We start from the raw sequence: 20301 nt of genomic DNA, 5'->3' as shown, positions 1-20301 counted from the left end.
CATATCCTATTTGGAGAGTGTTGCTGAAATTCAACCAATTTCCAACAAGCCAGCAGATTAATAGGGAACAAATGCACTTTCCTCTGATTATATCTTATGATTGAAGTAGTCTCAGAAAAGCACAATTGACATTATTCTTTGTTGTTGTTGTTTGTTTGTTTGTTTTTTGTTTTTTAAGGTAGGGTCTCACTCTGGTCCAGGGTGACCTACAATTAACTATGTAGTCTCAGGGTGGCCTCGAACTCACGGCGATCCTCCTATCTCTGTCTCCCAAGGCCTGGGATTAAAGGCGTGCGCCACCATGCCTGGATAGTTGACATTATTCTTAACATTACATAGTAGCAGATCTTAGAGGACTGTGACCAAATTTGTTCTAATTGTAGAGACCGGAGAGGACAGGACAACCTCTGACGTGGTTGGCAGTTTTTAAAGACACTCCTCTTCCGTCCCTCTACTGTACTATTATAGTCATGGGACGGTGTCCACTGAGCGCTCCCGCTGAGATTTCCAAGTTCTTGTGTCTCAGAACAGAGAATTAGACGTGGGACATGTAAGTAGTGATTGACATAGAGACTGTTTATTAAGAAGGAGAAAGGAGCCGGGCGTGGTGGCGCACGCCTTTAATCCCAGCACTTGGGAGGCAGAGGTAGGAGGATTGCCGTGAGTTCGAGGCCACCCTGAGACTACAGAATGAATTCCAGGTCAGCCTGGGCTAGAGTGAGACCCTATCCTCAAAAACCAAAAAAAGAAAAACAAATAAATAAAAAAAAAAAAAAAAAGAAGGAGAAAGGCTCTCCAGGAAATGTGAGTCAGCCAGAGAATTTGGATAGGTCTGAGGCTTCATAGGCCATTTATATAGTACCTCAAGTTTTTTCCCTGACATGTTGCTTTGTTACATGTAATTGTGTGTGTGTGTATGTATGTGTGAGTGTGTGTGTATAGGGGGTTATAGTCTTCTCCTGCCATTGGTTTCTTTCCTCTGTTAATCTTTTCCTTTTACTCTTTTAAAAATACTTTTCTTGACAACTTCCATCAATGTAAATAATATACTATGATCATGATCCCCAACCACCACCCTTCCTCTAACTCCTTCCAGATACCCCCCCACAATGAAATCCCTTCTTCTTTCTTTTTTTTTTAATTATTTATTTATTTATTTATTTGAGAGTGACAGACACAGAGAGAAAGACAGATAGAGGGAGAGAGAGAGAGAATGGGCGCGCCAGGGCTTCCAGCCTCTGCAAACGAACTCCAGACGCGTGCGCCCCCTTGTGCATCTGGCTAACGTGGGACCTGGGGAACCAAGCCTCGAACCGGGGTCCTTAGGCTTCACAGGCAAGCGCTTAACCGCTAAGCCATCTCTCCAGCCCTTTCTTTTTTTTTTTAATCATTAAGTAGAAACTTTGTATGGACACATCAAGTGTTGGCATCATTCCCCTCCTTCCTGCCCCTGTTCCACGGAGGGCCCTCCTTAGTGGGATGTGCTGGTATTCACCATCAGTTTATGGGCTATAAGCTATGAGAGCAGTAGTCAGACATTGTGTGTGGGGGACAATGCCTCTGGATATTCCCTCCCACCCTGTGCCCCTTACCATCATTCTGCCCTCTTCAGCAAAATTTCCCGAGCGGTGGTGGGTGTGTTTTAAGTCTACTTTAGTGCTGAGCTCTCAGCAGCTCTTGGATTTCTGCTTTGGTGCATGTTGAGTGTTCTCAGAGTCTGTCTCCATCACGCTCGTGCAGTGGTGAGCCTTGCTGTGGAAGCGGCACTCATTGCTCATCTTGTCCATTGCTCTGTGGTTTCACCTGCGCCCTCGCTGTTGTGTGAGGGGCGGCTGATCTCATAATGGGAAGTCAGCTATCTTTTCTTGTTTTGTTGATAGATTTTGGTTGTCCTCAGATTTTTCTACCTTCTATAAGAAAACCAGATTCCCCAACAGAGAGTGAGATCAGCATAGGTTAAAGCAGATTGATGGGTGTAGCCTCTCTTTTGGCCAAAAACTAGTGGGATCCTCTCAATGCAGTACATATTGCTGGTCTCCCTATGTTGATCTTAATGTCTCTTTTTCCAGCTCCTATTCTTGTGCCATGCTATATTTCTTAATGCCCAAAACTAGAGACATCAGCAAAATAAACTCACAAATAGTATCTCTCATCAATGTAGATGGAAAACTTTTAAGTAAGATATTAGCAAATTTCATGCAATAGTAGGCAAACATTTAATGCATCAGGATCCAGTGAGGTGCATTCTAGGATGCCAAACTGGCTGTATGAATGCAGTTCACCCAGCAGCAAAAGAAGTGGCTCATCACATAAACAGACTCTGTGATCATCTTGGTAAAAGCAGATAAGCCTTCTGACAAATTCAATATTCAAGGTAAGAACTCTCAGCAAATTAGAAATAGAAGGGGATTTTCCAACCTGACGAAGGGCATGCATGGGAAATCTACAGTTAACATTGTAGATGATGAAAGACTGGAACTTTTCCTAAAGATCCGAGACGGGTAAGAGTCTCGCCCCCACCCCCGCCCTTATTCAGTAAAATTCAGGGGGAAAACTATACAAATTGATGAAGAGATCAGAACATTTCCTATTCGTAAACAACATGATTGTCTATATATAAAATCCCAAAGGACTTGTAATGGTGCTTCTAGGACTATGACTAAATATAGATTTAGCAAAGTTGTAGGATACAAGGGCAAAGTAAGAATTTAATTATATTCTTCTGTGCCAGAATTGAGCAGTTACAGTTAATCAGAGCCAAGCATATTATGGTGGGAGAGACATTACAGATAGGGGAGGGAGGGCTGCTCCAGTGAACTCTGTGGTTCTGGTTTGTACTCAAAAATATCAGTACAAGACACATGTTTTTCAGTATGTGTAGAGCTGAGCAGGTACACAAGGACATAGGTGTGGGTTGGTATATGTACAAACAGCCCAGCTCTGCTCTCTAAGAGTTCTAGAAGCAGTGGTATGCTTGGGCAACAGACATACCATTTTTACACACTATTTGCATTTTAAAAAATTTATTTATTTATTTATTTGAGGGAGAGAGGGGGGAGAGAGAGAGAGAGAGAGGGAGGGAGGGAGGGAGGGAGGGAGGGAGGGAGGGAGGGAGGGAGGGAAGGAGGGAATGGACATCCCAGGGCGTCTAGCCACTACAAATGAACTCCAGTTGCATGTGCCACCTAGTGCATCTGGCTGTATATGGGTACTGGGAATCAAACCCAGATTGTTAGGGTTTGCATGCAAGCACCTCAACCACTGAGCCATTTCTCCAGCCCACCATTTACATTTTTAGACACCATTCTTCAGTAAAAGAAACCAGGTATTCTTGAAAAGAATGACTAATAATGATGCTGGAACAGTGAAACTATGTGCTTAGAACATCTTGTGGTGCCAAAATGGTGCAGAAAGAGAAAATGAACAGAAAAAAAGGAAACAGGGATGGGACATACCCAAAGGATACAGGATTCAACCTGAATTAGTTTCCAAAGACCAGTGTTGAAAAACATGAGAAGCAAAATAAATGATAGTATTGGATTGTTACTCAAAGAGTAAAATATATATCCATGTATCCATACAGATATAAATAAATGCGTTAATAAATAAATGCATGGGGGGGGAGGGGGCAGTATTTCTCCAGAGAAGAATTCCAATCAATGCATGTCGAAGGAGTGAGGGAAATGAATGTTGCCATCAGAACCCACAGTAGTCATTCCTGCAAGCATGCTTCACTGAGGGAGGCTAAAAATAGTTGGTAAAATTTTAAACAGAAACTCATTATTTGCCTAGCCTCAAAGTATCTTCCTCTCAATATTTATTACTCTGGTGGTTTAAACATGAGACTACACATTCTTTTGATATGCTCCCTATACAAATTGGAGTTGAATTAATCTCCCCTTCAGGGTAAACTGGATTTAGAGACTTGCTTTTAATGAAAAGGGGGGAAATTAATAACCTTCCCTGGAAGAAATAGACACCTTAATTGAATGATTGAGATTCACCAGGAATAAGACCCTGGGTATTATACCCCTGAAAGGTTGCAGGGGGCACATCATCTCTCTAGTCTTTTCTAAAATCCCTGAGTCTAATCTGTAGAAAGCAGTAGGCAGCTCCCAAAGGATGGACATTCTACAAAACTATGGACCAGCAAATTTCAAACATGCCAAGGCCACAAGACATAAGAAGAAGCGAGAGAACTGTCACAGAGCAGAGGTGACTAAGTAGAGATGACATCCAGTACCACTCAGTGTCCTGGATGAGCTGTAGTAGTTGAAAGTCTGGGGAAATCTTAGTAAAATCTTAGTAAAATTGCTAGCAGCAATATATTCATGCTAAGTTCGTGGTTTTGAATATTGCACCATGATTATATTACCACACGAACATGAGAAGAGCACGCTGTAAATTAACTGGGAACTTTCTTGTCTTTCAGCTTTCTCCAAAGCTTAAAATTATTCAAAAATAGGTTGAAAAATGACTAGAGAAGGTCAGAAAGGGCTGGTGAAAGAGAAATAAACTTTCATCTATCATGGCAGGAAGTCAGTAATTATTGTCTTACAAATACTGTGCTTGGAGTTTTGATCATAACAGTCACAGGTAGGCAACTATCTGAAGAAACAGCTGAGAGAGGCTGGTTTCTGGGGGAGGGAGGGGTGTAGGAGGCAGACCAGGATAGCTGTTGCTTTCCACTGTGGGTCTCCTGCATCCAAAATGTCTCAATCTGAAATAACTTCAGACTTAGCAAAGTAGTTGCAGAAATGGTACAAAAATGTCTCCAAACATTAACATCTTACATGACCATAGACCATGACCTGAAACTCAGGAAATTAACACCGAGAGAACACTGCTAGCCAGTTTCCAGATGGACATCTAAATATTATTAATTCATCAATAAATTTTTCTGTTTCTCTGTTAGGATCTCTTATGTGGACCAGGATCCATCCTGAACTCTCATCACACGTGGTTCTCTTTCTTTGCTCTCATCTGTCTTTATCTCAGATGACTTTTGAAGAATAACAGCTTGTAAAAGATTAGTTTTGTCCCCTAAATGTGAGTCCATGTTTTATGTTTTTTTTCTTTTTATTGTTTTAAATTTATATATAATGATAATATACATTTATGAGGTATATATATATATTTATATACTTCATAAATACCTTTGGTATACATATATATGTATACCAAACATCACACCGTACCTCATAAATATATATTATACATACATATATATATATTTCTCTTGATTTACATGAACAAATATAAAATTAACTTATATTTTCTTCCTCAATGACCATTACCTGGATGATCAATATACACTAAAGAATTATTTATATACATTTCTTTATGTGTGTGTGTGTGTGTGTGTGTGTGTGTGTGTGTGTGTATAATGGTTTTTCAAGGTAGGATCTCACTCTAGCCCAGGCTGACATCAAACTCATGGTGATCTGCTTACCTCTGCCTCCCAAGTGCTAGCATTAGAATTATTTTTAAATAATAATATAATAATATGTTATATATAATTATATATAACAAGTTAGAATTTATTTTTATTTAATAAGTCTCATTTTGTTTAGTTTTTTGAGAGAAGGTCTCATGCAGACCAGGCTAACCTTGAATTTTGGATCATGTTGCCTCTATTCGTTTTAATTATCCCTTCTTTGTTTGAGGCAGGGTCTCACTCTATCGCCCAGGCAGCCTTCAAACTCCATGGTGCTCCTCTTGTCTCAGCCTGAAGAGTGCCACCATGCCCTGCTTATTAACACTTCTCTAAGATTCTTCAGGTGGGCTTTGCTTTCTGATTGCGTGTTTGAGGGGAGATGAGGAACAGTTCTTATCTCTGGTTCCCTCCTTAGGGTTCAAGCTGAGAGCAAACAGGCAGGGTTGATTTCCTCTGGGTTGAGAAGAGACCAACCGCAGAGGCAGAGCCTGGCTTTGGCTTACGCACAGGTGCCTCCGGGAGCTGTTGAAATGAGTGCAGGCCTCCTCAAGCAAAGGTCTGGCAACCCCGAAGGCACCATTTTTCCCCTCTGTGACTGAGCACTTAGGAGCCAACCTCCTCCATCTCTATCTGTCAAATACTTGCCTTTGGCCCAATACTAGCCTCTCACTCCCTTTAAACACTAGAAGTCGAGACCAATGGCGTCTCCATCAGCTCTCTACCTTTTGAAGCTCTAGAGACAGCACCGACATAAATCAAAGGACAAGAAGCTTATTCATTTAGCTCATCTTTAAGGTCCCACCGTCATCATGTCATATCCAGTTCATTCTTTTAATAGCTTTATTCTTTTCCTGTTAAGAAAAAGAATTGTTCCAGAGCACTCATTCCATGCTGTATATTAGCCATTTCATTTTTCACAGAGGGGGAAAAATACCTTTCCACACATGATTAATACTGAAGTTGAATACCAGAAAAGCCAACCATGTGCTGGCTTTGGGCCATCTATCAGCAATTTAACATCTGTAACCTAGCCACAGTGAGTCACTGTGAACATCATGAACAAATCATGGCTGGACTGCAGTTAGACCAGTGTGAGCAAAGAACGCATGCCTCCTGGAGGATTTGAAAATGAGGGTGATCTAAAGCAAGGAGACATGTGCATGAAAAGAGGACCCACAGGATTTTGTCTTTAACAGTTCCTATCAGACTCTTACCTATGGGAGTTCAAAGCCTGGCCCCATTCACCTTAATGATCAGAAAGGGAAGGCATGGCTCATGTTCTAGAGAACAGAGGTCAAGCAGAATGACAATAGTGGCATAAAAAACTTATCACTTGGTTCCCCTGTCGGTCCAAACTGTGAGTGCACAAAATTCTAAAGGTCCTTTCCAGTGTAAACAATTCCCATCAGATGCTCCCATAGAACAAAGTGTCCTGAAGCCAATTAGACTGTGTTCAAGTCCCGATTCTATGATGGAGCAGTTGTCTTTGGATGTACCATTGACCCCCTCTGGCCTCCTGGTTCTCTGTAATAATACCATCCACCTCACATAGATCTCCTGACATTTCTAGAAGCTGGGGCAGCAGAGGAGCTTCTGCATACAGGAGGTATACCTGGAGCACATGTTTCTGTTCTTCTCTTTTCTCTCTGAGCACACAATAGGTGTTCTACAGCACATGTTTCTATTCCTGTTTGTCTCTCTGTAAGCACACAGTAGGTGTGCTGGAGCATGGGTTCCTATTTTTGCTTTCTTCTTTTCTCTCCAAGGAGAGCAGGGTGTCTCAGGATTAAGCGATCAAGCCAACTGACTTTGCTGCACGTTTAGTTGAAGGGCAGATCCTTTTAGAGGAACATGAATAACTTTATAAATTGCCTTCAAAAGTAGCACCAAATCCTTCAGTCAGGTTTAAAGGAACTGTTTACCGCTGCATATGGCAGTCATTATTTGGAATAATAAACCCTCTGAGAATCTGAACATTCATGGGCCAACAGATGGGTCAACCTGCTCTGCAATTTAACACAGTAATTTATTTCAATCACTGGGACAGGGCATGGGAAGATTACTAATTCAGCTCACTAGCAAAAGCAGCAAACACCACCTCGTTGCTGAATTGTGCAGCCATTATGGAAATGCACACCTGTTCAATTGGTTTTGGGACAGTCTTCATTTCGATTAGTGTTTCCTTTCCTTTCAAGGTATGGACTAAATTGCCATGGATTCTTCTGTTGAAACTCATGTGCTAATTGGTGTCAGGGTGAGATAAAGATCTCAGTGAAAATTTAGACAAAAGTGTAGGTAATATTAAGGTCATCAAAGTTGGGTGTGAGAAGTAAAACAGGTGCATCAAAGTATATTCTGATAATTGAGCAATGCGTTGTTCTTGAAACAATCTTCCCAGGACTTAATGGGGGAAAAGAGTTCGGATTGCTTTTCCTTCAGCTTCATATCTGCTTAGACCTTCCATGTCTTGACTTCCCCTCTCTCTTCCAGCATGTTCACGCAGGAGCCAAAGGGAGTGAGGAACTGAAAGAGAGACCAGAGAATTTCTTCCTGTGTATGCTGAAGTGGAAATGACATAATTAAAAAAAAAGGGGGGGGGGCTGGAGAGATGGCTTAGCGGTTAAGCGCTTTCCTGTGAAGCCTAAGGACCCTGTTCGAGGCTCGGTTCCCCAGGTCCCACGTTAGCCAGATGCACAAGGGAGCGCACGCGTCTGGAGTTCGTTTGCAGAGGCTGGAAGCCCTGGCGCGCCCATTCTCTCTCTCCCCCTCTATCTGTCTTTCTCTGTGTGTCTGTCGCTCTCAAATAAATAAATAAATAAAAATTAAAAAAAAAAAGGTGGCATTCTCCATGATCTTCACTGTCTCCTCACTTTACACTCTAACACCAAACTGGACACAATGTTCCTGATAATGCCAGGAAGATTGGCACAAAAGATGGCGCCGGGTTTGGGTTTGAGAACCACCATATACCAGGCATGATGTGGATGCTGCAAGACCGTGTGTTGCCCTTCTGGAAGGGAAGGTCACTTTCTTTCTTCTGTAAAAATTTCCACTTTGATATCCATTGTTATTACTTCAATATAGATTTCTCAAGATTCTTCCCAGACTATGTAATTTTGAGATAATTTCTCTCTGCCAGAACTCAGAGGAGCCAATGGGATTGCAACTGAACAAGAGGAGAGCAATAACTAGCGGGAGGGCTCCCTTGTTCAACGGAGAACTTACTATGGTTGGAGGTAGAGGCATGCACGTTACGATAGGGTCCTACCCTGAGTTCTCACAAAATATTTGTATTTTCAAAAAGTATATTAGGCTGAGTGTTGTGGCACATACCTTTAATGTCAGCATTCAGGAGGCAGAGGTAGGAGGGTTGCTATGAGTTTGAGGCCACCCTGAGACTACAGAGTGAATCCCAGGTCAGCCTGGGCTGGAGAAAAACTCTACCTTGAAAAACCAAAACAAAACAAAAAAAGTATATTAGAACAATGAATAAATATCCCAACAGGATTGTGAAAATGTAGTATTTATCAATTTATTTGTTTATTTTATGTGTTTGTGTGTATGCATGTTTGCATGTACATATACATATGTGTGTATGCTTTTGGAAGCCAGAACTTGACCTTGGGTGTCTTTCTCAGTTGCTGTGTACTTTATTCTTTGAGACAGGGTCTCTTGCTGAACCTAGAGCTCACTGGCTTGACTAGGCAGACTAGCGAGCTCATGAGGCTCAGAGATTGCCTGTCTCCATCTCTCAAGTACTGGGATTACAGGCACTCACCTGGCTTTTTACATGGGTGCTGAGGGTTTAAGTCATGTCATTATGCTTGTGTTGCAAGCGCTACCCACTGAACCATCATGTCCCCGCCCAAGCCCCTATATATCAAATTTTGACCCCCACATGAATTCAAAGTTTGCATATGTAAACTTGTCTTGGGATGGTTATGTCTCACAGTTTTGAGGCTGCAAAGCCTGAGGTGAAGTTGGCAGCAGGAACAGAGCCCAGTGAAGGCAATGCTCCTGCTTCAAGATCATGGCTGCTTGCCGCACTCTCTGAATGTGTGTCCTCCCATGGAGAGAGAAGAAGGCCAGAATGGACTAATCTAGTTCCCTCCATTCATGGGGACAGGGTCCACATAGCATGTCCCCACCTACCACCTTCTGTCACCACCACAGTGGGAGTTAAACTAGGATATATGGAGTTCGGGGGACATTTAGACAACAGCATTTATGCAGAGGTAATCACAAAAAAATTCAGTGCAGCCAACTTCACAATTGCAAGGCCTATGTCGAATGGCCCTTGTCACTACCTGCTCAGCAGCTTTGCAGTTCCAGCTCTCTGGAGCCCCACGAGGATGTCCCATCTTTGTAATTCTCTGCCCCGCTCCTCCCAAAACTCAGTGTCTCACATACATTGCCCAGCTTTTCCTTAAGCCAATCTTTGTTTCCAAAGCTCCTCTTTCCTTGAATAGAGGCACCATATTGACATTGACCTTGTCCTCCTCCCTCTCTCAAAATCTGACCAGTGGTTGCTGGGCATGGTGGCACACGCCTTTAATCCCAGCACTTGGGAGGCAGAGGTAGGTGGATCACTGTGAGTTCAAGGCCACTCTGAGATTACATAGTGAGTTCCAGGTCAGCCTGGACTAGAGTGAGACCCTACCTGGAAAAACCAAGAGGAAAAAAAAAATCTGACCAGTGGTTAAGAGCTGTGGCTTTCTGTGTCTTGCGCCCAGATTTCCTCCTGCCATGTCTCTCCTTACTTTGCTTGGCTATTGTAGGGCCCTGCATCATGCACTACAGGCCTTCTCTTCCTCCTGCCTCTCACCAATGCCTTCTATCCCCTAATTGGTAGAGGGATCCTCTTGGTACCAAGCCTTCACCCACCTCCCTGATGCCTACAACATGAAATGGAGACTTGCTACCCCGAGGGTCAAGCCATTTCTAGAATAGCTCTGGCTCCCTTTCCAGTTCTGACTCTTCTCTCCTCCACAGACTCTAGGCACACAATTATCAAGAATATTAATAACTGCTTCCTAAACACACCCTTGTTTTGACACCTCTCGGTGTCTGCACTAGTTCCTCTGTCCTCAACAACACCTCCCTGATTCTGCTTGCTGAACCCCTTTAACTTCCTTTAGAGCCTACTTCAAATGCTTTAGGAAATCTCCCCCTTCCCCGCCCCTTCATCTCCTGTGGGCCAGATGCACAATGCTCCCTTTTAAGCATCAGTAACTCTTTGATTCTTTTGATGTCTTACAGAACTCATCCTTTTCTAACTCAGTACACTCCCATCCACAAAAATTTAGCCAGAAAGCACCTATGAGCAGCCGGAGCCTGAGCATGTGCTGGTGATAGAGAAGAAAGGGGGGGGGGGGCTCTCCTCGTGAGATTTAGAGTCAAATGGAGGAGGCAGACATGCAAAAGATAATCACCGTCAGCTGATAAAGTAGAATAGTATCTGAGGATACCGCAGAGAAGAGTCGCTTACAGGAGCTGGGCAGAAGGAGATGTACAGGGAACAGAGGGACCTGCAGAAGACCCTCTTATGTTGGGTACCACTGGACCCTTCTGAAGTTGAAGCGTGTGCCTGCCTATCACCCTTCCACAAATGTGCAAAGATGCTCTACAGAATGCTTAAGTCTTACATTATTTTTATTTTTATTTTTTTTATTTGAGAGTGTACAGACAGAGAAAGAGGGAGAGAGAGAGAGAGAGAGAGAGAGAGAGAGAGAGAGAAGGGTGGGGGGGATGGGCGCGCCAGGGCCTCCAGCCACTGCAAACGAACTCCAGACGCATGCACCCCCTTGTGCATCTGGCTAATGTGGGAATCGAGCCTCCAACCCAGCTCCGTAGGCTTCACCGGCAAGTGCTTAACCGCTAAGCCATCTCTCCAGCCCAAAGTCTTACATTAAAAAAATATATATATATTTCTTTCTTTATTTGGAAGGGGAGAGAGAGAGAGAGGTGGGAAAAGAGACATGGATCTTCGTGGCAAATGAACTCTCGAACTCTAGACACATGTGCCACTTTGTATATCTGGCTTTACATGGGTACTGAGGGATCGAACTGAAGCAGTCATTCTTTGCAAGCAAGAGCCTTTAACCCCAGAGCCACCTCTCCAGCCCTAAGTATCTTAAAGTTACATAAAGTGCCCATGGGGAGAAATAAAAGTTTCAGGGGGGGCAGGGAAAGTAAAATAGAATGTAGTACAAAAAGAACTTTTAACTGCAAAACTTGTACTCATTTGGAAAGCTTGAATTATTTAATTTACTGTCTCCAAATTCATGCCTTTTCATGGCTTTCATAAATAAAACTCCAGCCTTAGGAACTGACATCAGGCAAGAGTGTCGAAGGCAAATCACTGTGTTGAGCTGTTATTGACCTTAGAAATAACCCAATGTCTTTAGAACAGTGCTTTGCATAGAGCCCCCAGGACAGGCTGGAGAAGTCAACATTGAGTTCTGGGCCTGTGGGAATTTGGAGAAAATTTTAATCTTGTTAAGTACTTGCTGGGATCAAAGCACAAGTAAACTGTCCCAGACCCCTTTCTTCTCCTCTTGGGACAACTAATCTGCACTTCCCAACACCCTTCCTGTTTGTTTGGTCACATGATTTAGTGCTAGCTAGTGGGGTGTGGGCACCCTAGTTGGTGAGGTTCCTAGGCTCCACGCTGTTCCTTGGCCAAGCTCCGTGTTAAGATGCCAGAGACAGAGGTGGCCTGGTCAGGCTCCCCGACCGTCCTCCTGGATGCTGCCTGCTTACTTGGCACCTCCAGTTTGGATGGTTATGTGAACAACCACAACAACAAGGTGCTTTGGGTTTGCTAAGTTATGGAGAGTGAGGGCCCCAGCACACTGGTGACCCTTAGCAAGGCAACCCACTCTATACTGCTCAGAGCGCCAGGAGCCAAGGCGCTAGGTCCCCAGACACCACGGACTGCGCCCCACCCGGCTTCTCGCGCAGAGGGCCCTCAGTGGGTCTCTGGAAACGTGGCTTTTTTTTTTTTTTTTTGGAGTAAATTTAGGTTGGTTCACTATAGATTTGAAGTTGCTCTGTATTGAATTAAAAAAGTCAGTAGTTTGAATGTGGATGCAAATTCTTCATCGCTTTAGCAACTGAGAAAAAAATTCCAGATGTTTCACAAAGCAGTAAAATACTGTACATTGTTTTCTTTTTCAATAGGAAATTATTCGCAGGGCAATAAAAAGTTGTTTTTTCAGTAAACAGATTATGTTTCAGGCTGCGGTGTGAACACTTAAATGGAACGATGCAATATGCCACTTTTTAAAAGTGGGTTTTAAACATGTCAGTACAAACCTTTCAATCCTCTGTCCCATAAATTCAACTTTTTAAAGTGAAATCAACCTGAGCCCTGTGAAAGTGCATTCTACTATATCAAAACCAGTGAATTTGCCTGTTTATTGCCACCTACGGAATGCGGCAGAGAAACATTCTGCTCACATGGGACAGTTTCTTCAACTTTACACCAAGTGAAAGTTAATTGCTTTTCATGGCCCGCAGTCATTAGGCATTTGTTCTGGAGGCGGAGCCACGGGAGCAGCTGAAAAATAAGTCTGTGTTTAATAAATTTCACCTGGAATTTTATCCTCCTTCATTTACTACTGGTTATGCAGCCAGTTGTCCTCCAAAGCCACTTTCAAAAAAAAACTTAGAGGTCAATTTACACTGAAAAATTGACATTCAAACCCAATTCCTTGTGCTTTGACTAATACTGTCAGCCAACTGGAATGTCTGATTCCTCCATATTAATTTTGGTATCTTTTTGTCTTAGCAAAGGAAGTGGTAAGTAAATAAGTTATTGGGTAAGGAAAGAAAAACAAAAGCCTGGGCAAAGCCTTCTCCAGGTTATGGCTGGAACCACACAATATAGGATCGTTGGACCTGTCCAAACTAGAATGGAACAATACTTCTATTCACGTTGCAACACTGGAATGCATTGTTTCACTTTTCAAAGGGATTTATAGACGACTTTATGTTTAATTATAAATCATATATTAGAGTTTCGTGCAGGGCATTTGAATGAAGATTATTGTACATTTGACAGAGAGGATGAGAAAGTGTAAAATTAAAGACAGCTGTTAAAGTTGCTGGCAGAAATGAAGATGAGCTGTTTCGGCATGGGTAATAATATAAGACGAAAGGAAAATGGGCTAATCAGAACCTAGCGCTTCCGTCCGTGTCCTTTGGATAGTCAGGAAGCTCCTGTGACCCTAGAAATGCCCTTCACCTGTTGGGACCCCACAGTAACCTGAAGAATGCTCATTGGAATCATAAGGCAAAATATTACTGACATCAGTCTTTAGAGGAACAGCCAGGTTGACTATAGACTTGGGAAATCCACAGAAAAGGAAACTAGCCTGACTTTTCCTGGAGTAGGTATGAAAGGAGACACTGATCCACTAACAGCAGCAATTTATTTATTTTTTAATGTTTTTATTGACAACTTCCATAATTATAGACAATAAATCATGATATTTCCCTCCTCACCTTACTTTACCCTTTGCAACTCCACTCTCCATCATATCTCCTCCTCTCAATTAGTGTCTCTTTTATTTTGATGTCATCATCTTTTCCTCCTACAAGGGTCTTGTGTAGGTAGTGCCAGGCACTATGAGGTCATGGATACCCAGGCCATTTTATGACTGGAAGATTCCATTGTAAGGAGTCTTGCCCTTACTTTGTCTCTTACATTCTTTCTGCCACCTCTTCTGCAATGGGCTCTGAGCCTTGGAAGGTGTGATAGAGATATTTCAGTGCTGAGCACTCCTCTGTCACTTCTTCTTAACACTATGGTGCCTTTTGAGTCATTCTAGAGGTCACTGACATCTGAAAAGTGAAGCTTCTCTAATAGCAACAATTTTTTATAGGCAAGAACTTCCATCTATGCCCACATTAGTGCCACACTTCAATAGAATTATATTCTGAGCATTCTATAAATCTTAGTATTTTATTTTTAAATTTTTATTTATTTATTTTAAACTTTTTGTTTATTTATTTGAGAGTGACAGACACAGAGAGAGAAAGAGACAGAGAGAGTGAGAGAGAGAATGGGCACGTCAGGGCCTCCAGCCACTGCAAACGAACTCCATATGTGTGCACCCCTTTGTGCATCTGGCTAACGTGGGTCCTGGGGAATCGAGCTTTGAACCGGGGTCCTTAGACTTCACAGGCAAGCGCTTAACCACTAAGCCATCTCTCCAGCCCTAAATTTTTATTTTTAAATGGTATCCATTGTTATTCCTTAGTGGATAACTGTGTTCTCGCTTTCTCTCCCTCTCCCTCTCTCTCTCTGCGTGTGTGTTGAGGAAAATGATTATTTTCTATTCAAGAGTTAAAAAATGTGGGGCTGGAGAGATGGCTTAGTGGTTAAGGCACATACCTGTGAAACCTAAGGATCCACGTTCAATTCTCTAGGTTCCACATAAACCAGATGCACATGGTGGCACATGCATCTGGAGTTTGCAGTGTGGCTAGAGGCCCTGATGTGCTCATTCTCTCTCTCTCTCTCTCTCTCTCTCTCTCTCTCTCTCTCTCTCTCACTTTGTCTCTAATAAATAAATAAAAATAAAATCTTAGGGCTGGAGAGATGGCTTAGTGGTTAAGCACTGGCCTGTAAAGCCTAAGGACCCTGGTTCGAGGCTCGATTCCCCAGGATGCACTTAATCCAGATGCACAAGGGGGTGCACGCATCTGGAGTTCATTTGCAGTGGCTGGAGGTCCTGGAGCACCCATTCACTCTCTCTCTGCCTCTTTCTCTCTCTGTTTGTTGCTCTCAAATAAGCTAAAAAAAATTAAAAAATAAAATTTTTAAAATAGAGTCAAAAGTGGTGCAGCTGATTTTTGTATCAAAAATCCAACTTGATTAAAGTCTGTATTTCACTGTGTTTGATTACCTGGATTTCTAGTTTACTTTGAAGGAAGATTATTCTTTTTTTTTTTTTAATTTTTTTTGTTCATTTTTAATTTATTTATTTGAGAGCGACACACATAGAGAGAAAGACAGATAGAGGGAGAGAGACAGAATGGGCGCGCCAGGGCTTCCAGCACTGCAAATGAACTCCAGACGCGTGAGCCCCCTTGTGCATCTGGCTAACGTGGGACCTGGGGCACCGAGCCTCGAACCGGGGTCCTTAGGCTTTACAGGCAAGCGCTTAACCGCTAAGCCATCTCTCCAGCCCGATTATTCTTTTTTTTTTTAATAAAAAATATTTATTTATTTGAGAAAAAGAAATAGGCAGGGAGAGAGAGAGGAGAGAAAGAGAGAGAGAGAGAGAGAGAGAGAGAGAGAGAGAGAGACAGAGGGAATAGGCATGCCAGGGCCTCCAGCCACTGCAAATTGCATGTGCCCCCTTGTGCATCTGGCTTACGTGGGTCCTAGAGAATTGAACCTGGGTCCTTTGGCTTTGCAGGCAAGTGCCTGAACCTCTAAGCCATCTGTGGTGGTTTGATTCAGGTGTCCCCCATAAACTTAGGTGTTCTGAATGCTAGGTTCCCATCTGATGGAGATTTGGGAATTAATGCCTCCTGGAGGGAGTGTATTGTTGGGAGTGGACTTATGGGTATTATAGGCAGTTCTCCATGCCAGTGTTTGGCACACCCTCCTGTTGCTGTGGTCCATCTTCTGGTGGCCAGGGGGTGATGTCCACCCTCTGCTCATGCCATCGTTTTCCCCTGCCATCGTGGAGCTTCCCCTCGAGCCTGTAAGCCAAATAAACCTCTTTTTCCCAGAAGCTGCTCTTGGTTGGGTGATTTCTACCAGCAATGCGAACCGGACTGCAACACCATCTTTCCAGCCCAAAGGAAGATTTTTCAAGATAAGACTGCAAGGCATATTTTACCTAACTGCTTATTAGCTTGATCCAAAATATTTAAATCAGTGGTTTGGAGGCATCCCTCTGTTTTCTTGTTTTAACTTTATTTTTGACATTTTCATACATGTATGTGATGCATTTTAATCTTATTCACGACAATTACCCTCTCGTACCCCTCTCCCCCCATTAGTATCCTTTCTCTTCCTTGTTAATCCATCTTACTTTCAAGCCTTGTTTTTTAAACCTATTGAGTGAAATTAGGGTAGCTTGCATGGTCAAGGATGTCCCCTGGTCTTCTTGAGGTAGCTCACTGTGACCAGCCTTTTTCTCCCCTACAGCCAGAGGCCTGTGAAGGTTTCTTCCCTTAGAAATAGGACTTGTATTTACTTCACTGAATTTTTTTTTAAAATTTTATTTATTTATTTATTTGAGAGAGACAGACACAGAGAGAAAGACAGATAGAGGGAGAGAGAGAGAACGGGCGCGCCAGGGCTTCCAGCCTCTGCAAACGAACTCCAGATGCGTGCGCCCCCTTGTGCATCTGGCTAACGTGGGTCCTGGGGAACCGAGCCTCGAACCGGGGTCCTTAGGCTTCACAGGCAAGCGCTTAACCGCTAAGCCATCTCTCCAGCCCTACTTCACTGAATTTTTACCAGAATATAAAACTTAGAAGTTTTACTTTGTTAAAAATGGCCTCCCACAATGAAGGGATGAGAGTTGTTTTATTTTTTTTTTAAGTTTAGTGAATTCTTTTTATTTTTATTTTTTATTGACAACTTCTATACTTACAGACAATAAACCATGCTATTTCCCTCCCTTCCCCCACTTTCCCCATCACAACTCTGCTCTCCATCATACCCACTCCCTCTCTCTATTAGTCTCTCTTTTCATTTGATGTCATCAACTTTTTCTCCTATCATGAGGGCATTGTGTAGGTATTGCTAGGCACTGCGAGATCATGGATATCGAGGCCAATTTCTATCTGGACAGTTGCATTGTAAGGAGTGGTACCCTTCCTTGGGCTCTTATATTCTTTCCTGCCACCTCTTTAGCAATGGATCCTAAACCTTCGTGGGTGTGATAGAGATGTTTCAGTGCTGGACACTCCTCCATACCTTCTTCTCAACACTATTTTGTCTTTTGGGTCATCCCAGTGGTCATCACCATCTGAAAAGAGAAGCTTCTCTAACCAGAAGTGAGAGTAGCATTAATATATGAGTATGAACATTAATTGTAGTGCTTTCAAGGAAATTTGGTGAGTGTAATATATGCATTTATCCAGACAAGAATAGTCTTTATACCCCTAAGGCTCATGACCTCCCCTGCCGTAGGTTTTTGATTAGGTTTTCAGTACCAGGCATGTATTACCTCCCATAGAGCAGACCTTTAGTCCATTTAGAGAGCAGTTGGTTTTGCCCAGAGCAGACATGCCACTATTGTACTCGTTAGGTCATTTGGCCTGTCTGGCCAAACTTGAGGCTTCCAGTGTCCACTGTTTTCACTACTGATTACTTCTGACTCCCATAAGTCTGCATACAGTACAGCTTTTTCCAGTTTTTAGTTGGTTGGTTTACAGGGAGAAGGTTTTCTGCTTAGCACAAACTTGATTTCTCAGTGACTTTGCCACTCAGGCATGTGAAGTCTTCAGCAATAGAGTTTTACCATTTGTTTCTAAAGGGAAACCAAGGGCTTTGGCAATAGCCTGTAATGATTTGGAGGCAACAGGGACTTCCATGACCAACAACTCACAGGAAGGTATCCCAACCCAGGCACTGGAAATTTTATAGTAACAGTCTATGGCTTCTGAATGTGCCATCACTCAAAAAAGTAGGTTTTCATATGTCTTATTCAGAATATCTTGAATTTTTATGGACCCTCCCCCTGCCCTTCTTTTACACAATATCTTCCCCTGGCCTTACTTATTTATTGGGCTTTTTACTGGGCTGGAGAGATGGCTTAGTGATTAAGGCGTTTGCCTAAAAAGCCAAAGGACCCAGGTTTGCTTCCCCAGGACCCACATAAGCCAGGTGCACAAGAGGGTACATGCATCTGGAGTTTGTTTGCAGTGGCTAGAGGCCCTGGTGCACACATTTTCTATCTGCCTCTCTCTCTCTCTCTCTCAAATAAATAAATAAACTTAAAATTAAAAAAACCTTTTGTTGACGGTCTCCATACATATAGATAATACACCACAACCATCCCCTCCCGCTACCACTTCTTCTCCTCCTCAGTACCCCCCTCCCCTCATGAAATCATTTCTTTCCAACTAGTCTAGGAATGAGTTTTTATGGGCTTATATGCATGTTCTTGCTTGGGGGAGGTTAAACCAGCCAAATAGACCAGCAGGCCCTCAGTTGCTGGCTATCCACTGTGTGCTCAGAGGGGCACAGAGGGACTGCATGCCGATTAGGTGTCCAGTAGACTAGGTGTCCTTGAGGTGAGTCTGTGTGTGGACTTGGATGTTGAATGGAGTGAGGTGAGTGAAAGCAGACATAAAGATCATTTTAGGTAGAGCCTTAGTTCCAGGTAGCTGGAGCTGGCCAGTGTGGGGGGAGAGGAGGCAGGCACTGTGATGGGGAGGGGAAGGGCTGATAATGATGGAGCAGGTGATGGGGCTGGGGAAAGTGGATTAGAATGGTGGGACAGGGCTGGAGAGATGGCTTAGCGGTTAAGCGCTTGCCTGTGAAGCCTAAGGACCCCGGTTCGAGGCTCGGTTCCCCAGGTCCCACGTTAGCCAGATGCACAAGGGGGCGCACGTGTCTGGAGTTCGTTTGCAGTGGCTGGAGGCCCTGGAGCACCCATTCTCTCTCTCTCTCTGCCTCTTTCTCTCTCTGTCACTCTCAACTAAAATAAATAGAAAAAAATTAAAAAAAAAAACTTTATTAGAATGGTGGGACATTGATAGTCATTCCTAGAGGAAGATGTTTACAATTGGCTTTGTTTAAGTAAACTTTGTTTGCAAAGGTTCTAGCTGTCCATCCTTTTATTGGGGTGGGAGTGGGGAGTAGGGGGAATGGCCTAAAACATTTTTTTCACCTATTATTTGTTTGGGCTGGAGAGATGGCTTAGTGGTTAAGTGCTTGCCTGTGAAGCCTAAGGACCCTGGTTCAAGGCTCGATTCCCCAGGGCCCACATTAGCCAGATTCACAAGAAGGCACATGCATCTGGAGTTTGTTTGCAGTGGCTGGAGGCCCTGGCATGCCCATTCTCCCTCTCTCTCTATCTGCCTCTTTCTCTTTCTGTCACTCTCAAATACATAAATAAAAATAAACAAAAATATTTAAACATTATTTGTTTATTTGCAAGAAGAGAGAGAGAGCGAGAGAGAGAGAGAGAGAACGAGAATGGGTGCACCAGGGCCTCCAGCTGCTGCAAATGAACTCTAGATACATGCATCACCACTCTGTGTATCTGGCTTTATGTGGGTACTAGGGAATTGAATCCAGTCACCAGGCTTTGCAGGCAAGTGCCTTAACCATTGAGCAATTTCTCTAGCCCCTGAGATGTATTCTTTTAAAATATTTCTATTTATTTATTTGCAAGCAGAGAGAGACAAAGAGAAAAGGAGAGAGTGATAGAGAGGGAGAGAGAAAGTATTGGTGTGCTAGGGCCTCTAGCCACTGGAAATGAACTCCAGATGCATGTGCCACTTTGTAGATCTGGCTTTACATGAGTACTGGAGAATCCAAGCCAGGTTGTTGGGCTTTATAAGCAAGTGCCTTAACCATGCAGCCATCTCTCTAGCCCTGCCTGAGATGTATTTTTGGTAAAGCTATAAGAAGAGCCTTATGGTCTCTGGTGGTCATAGTGGGGATGGAAGGAATTTGTACAATGTCTTCATAGCAATGGACAGTTGCTAGAAGGTTTTTGAAGTTGTTTGCAGTATATGTGTGTTTAGTGTGCATCATTATGCATAGGTGTTTGTAAGTGTAGAGGTACAAGTGTGTGCATGTGGATGGAGGCCAAGGTCAACGATGGCTGTCGCTCTCAATCATTCTTCCCTTAGTTTTTGGCACAGGGCCTCTCACTGAG

Source organism: Jaculus jaculus, chromosome 16 (genome assembly GCF_020740685.1).
Source record: "Jaculus jaculus isolate mJacJac1 chromosome 16, mJacJac1.mat.Y.cur, whole genome shotgun sequence".
Lineage (NCBI taxonomy): Eukaryota > Metazoa > Chordata > Mammalia > Rodentia > Dipodidae > Jaculus > Jaculus jaculus.
This window is presented reverse-complemented; position numbering follows the sequence as displayed.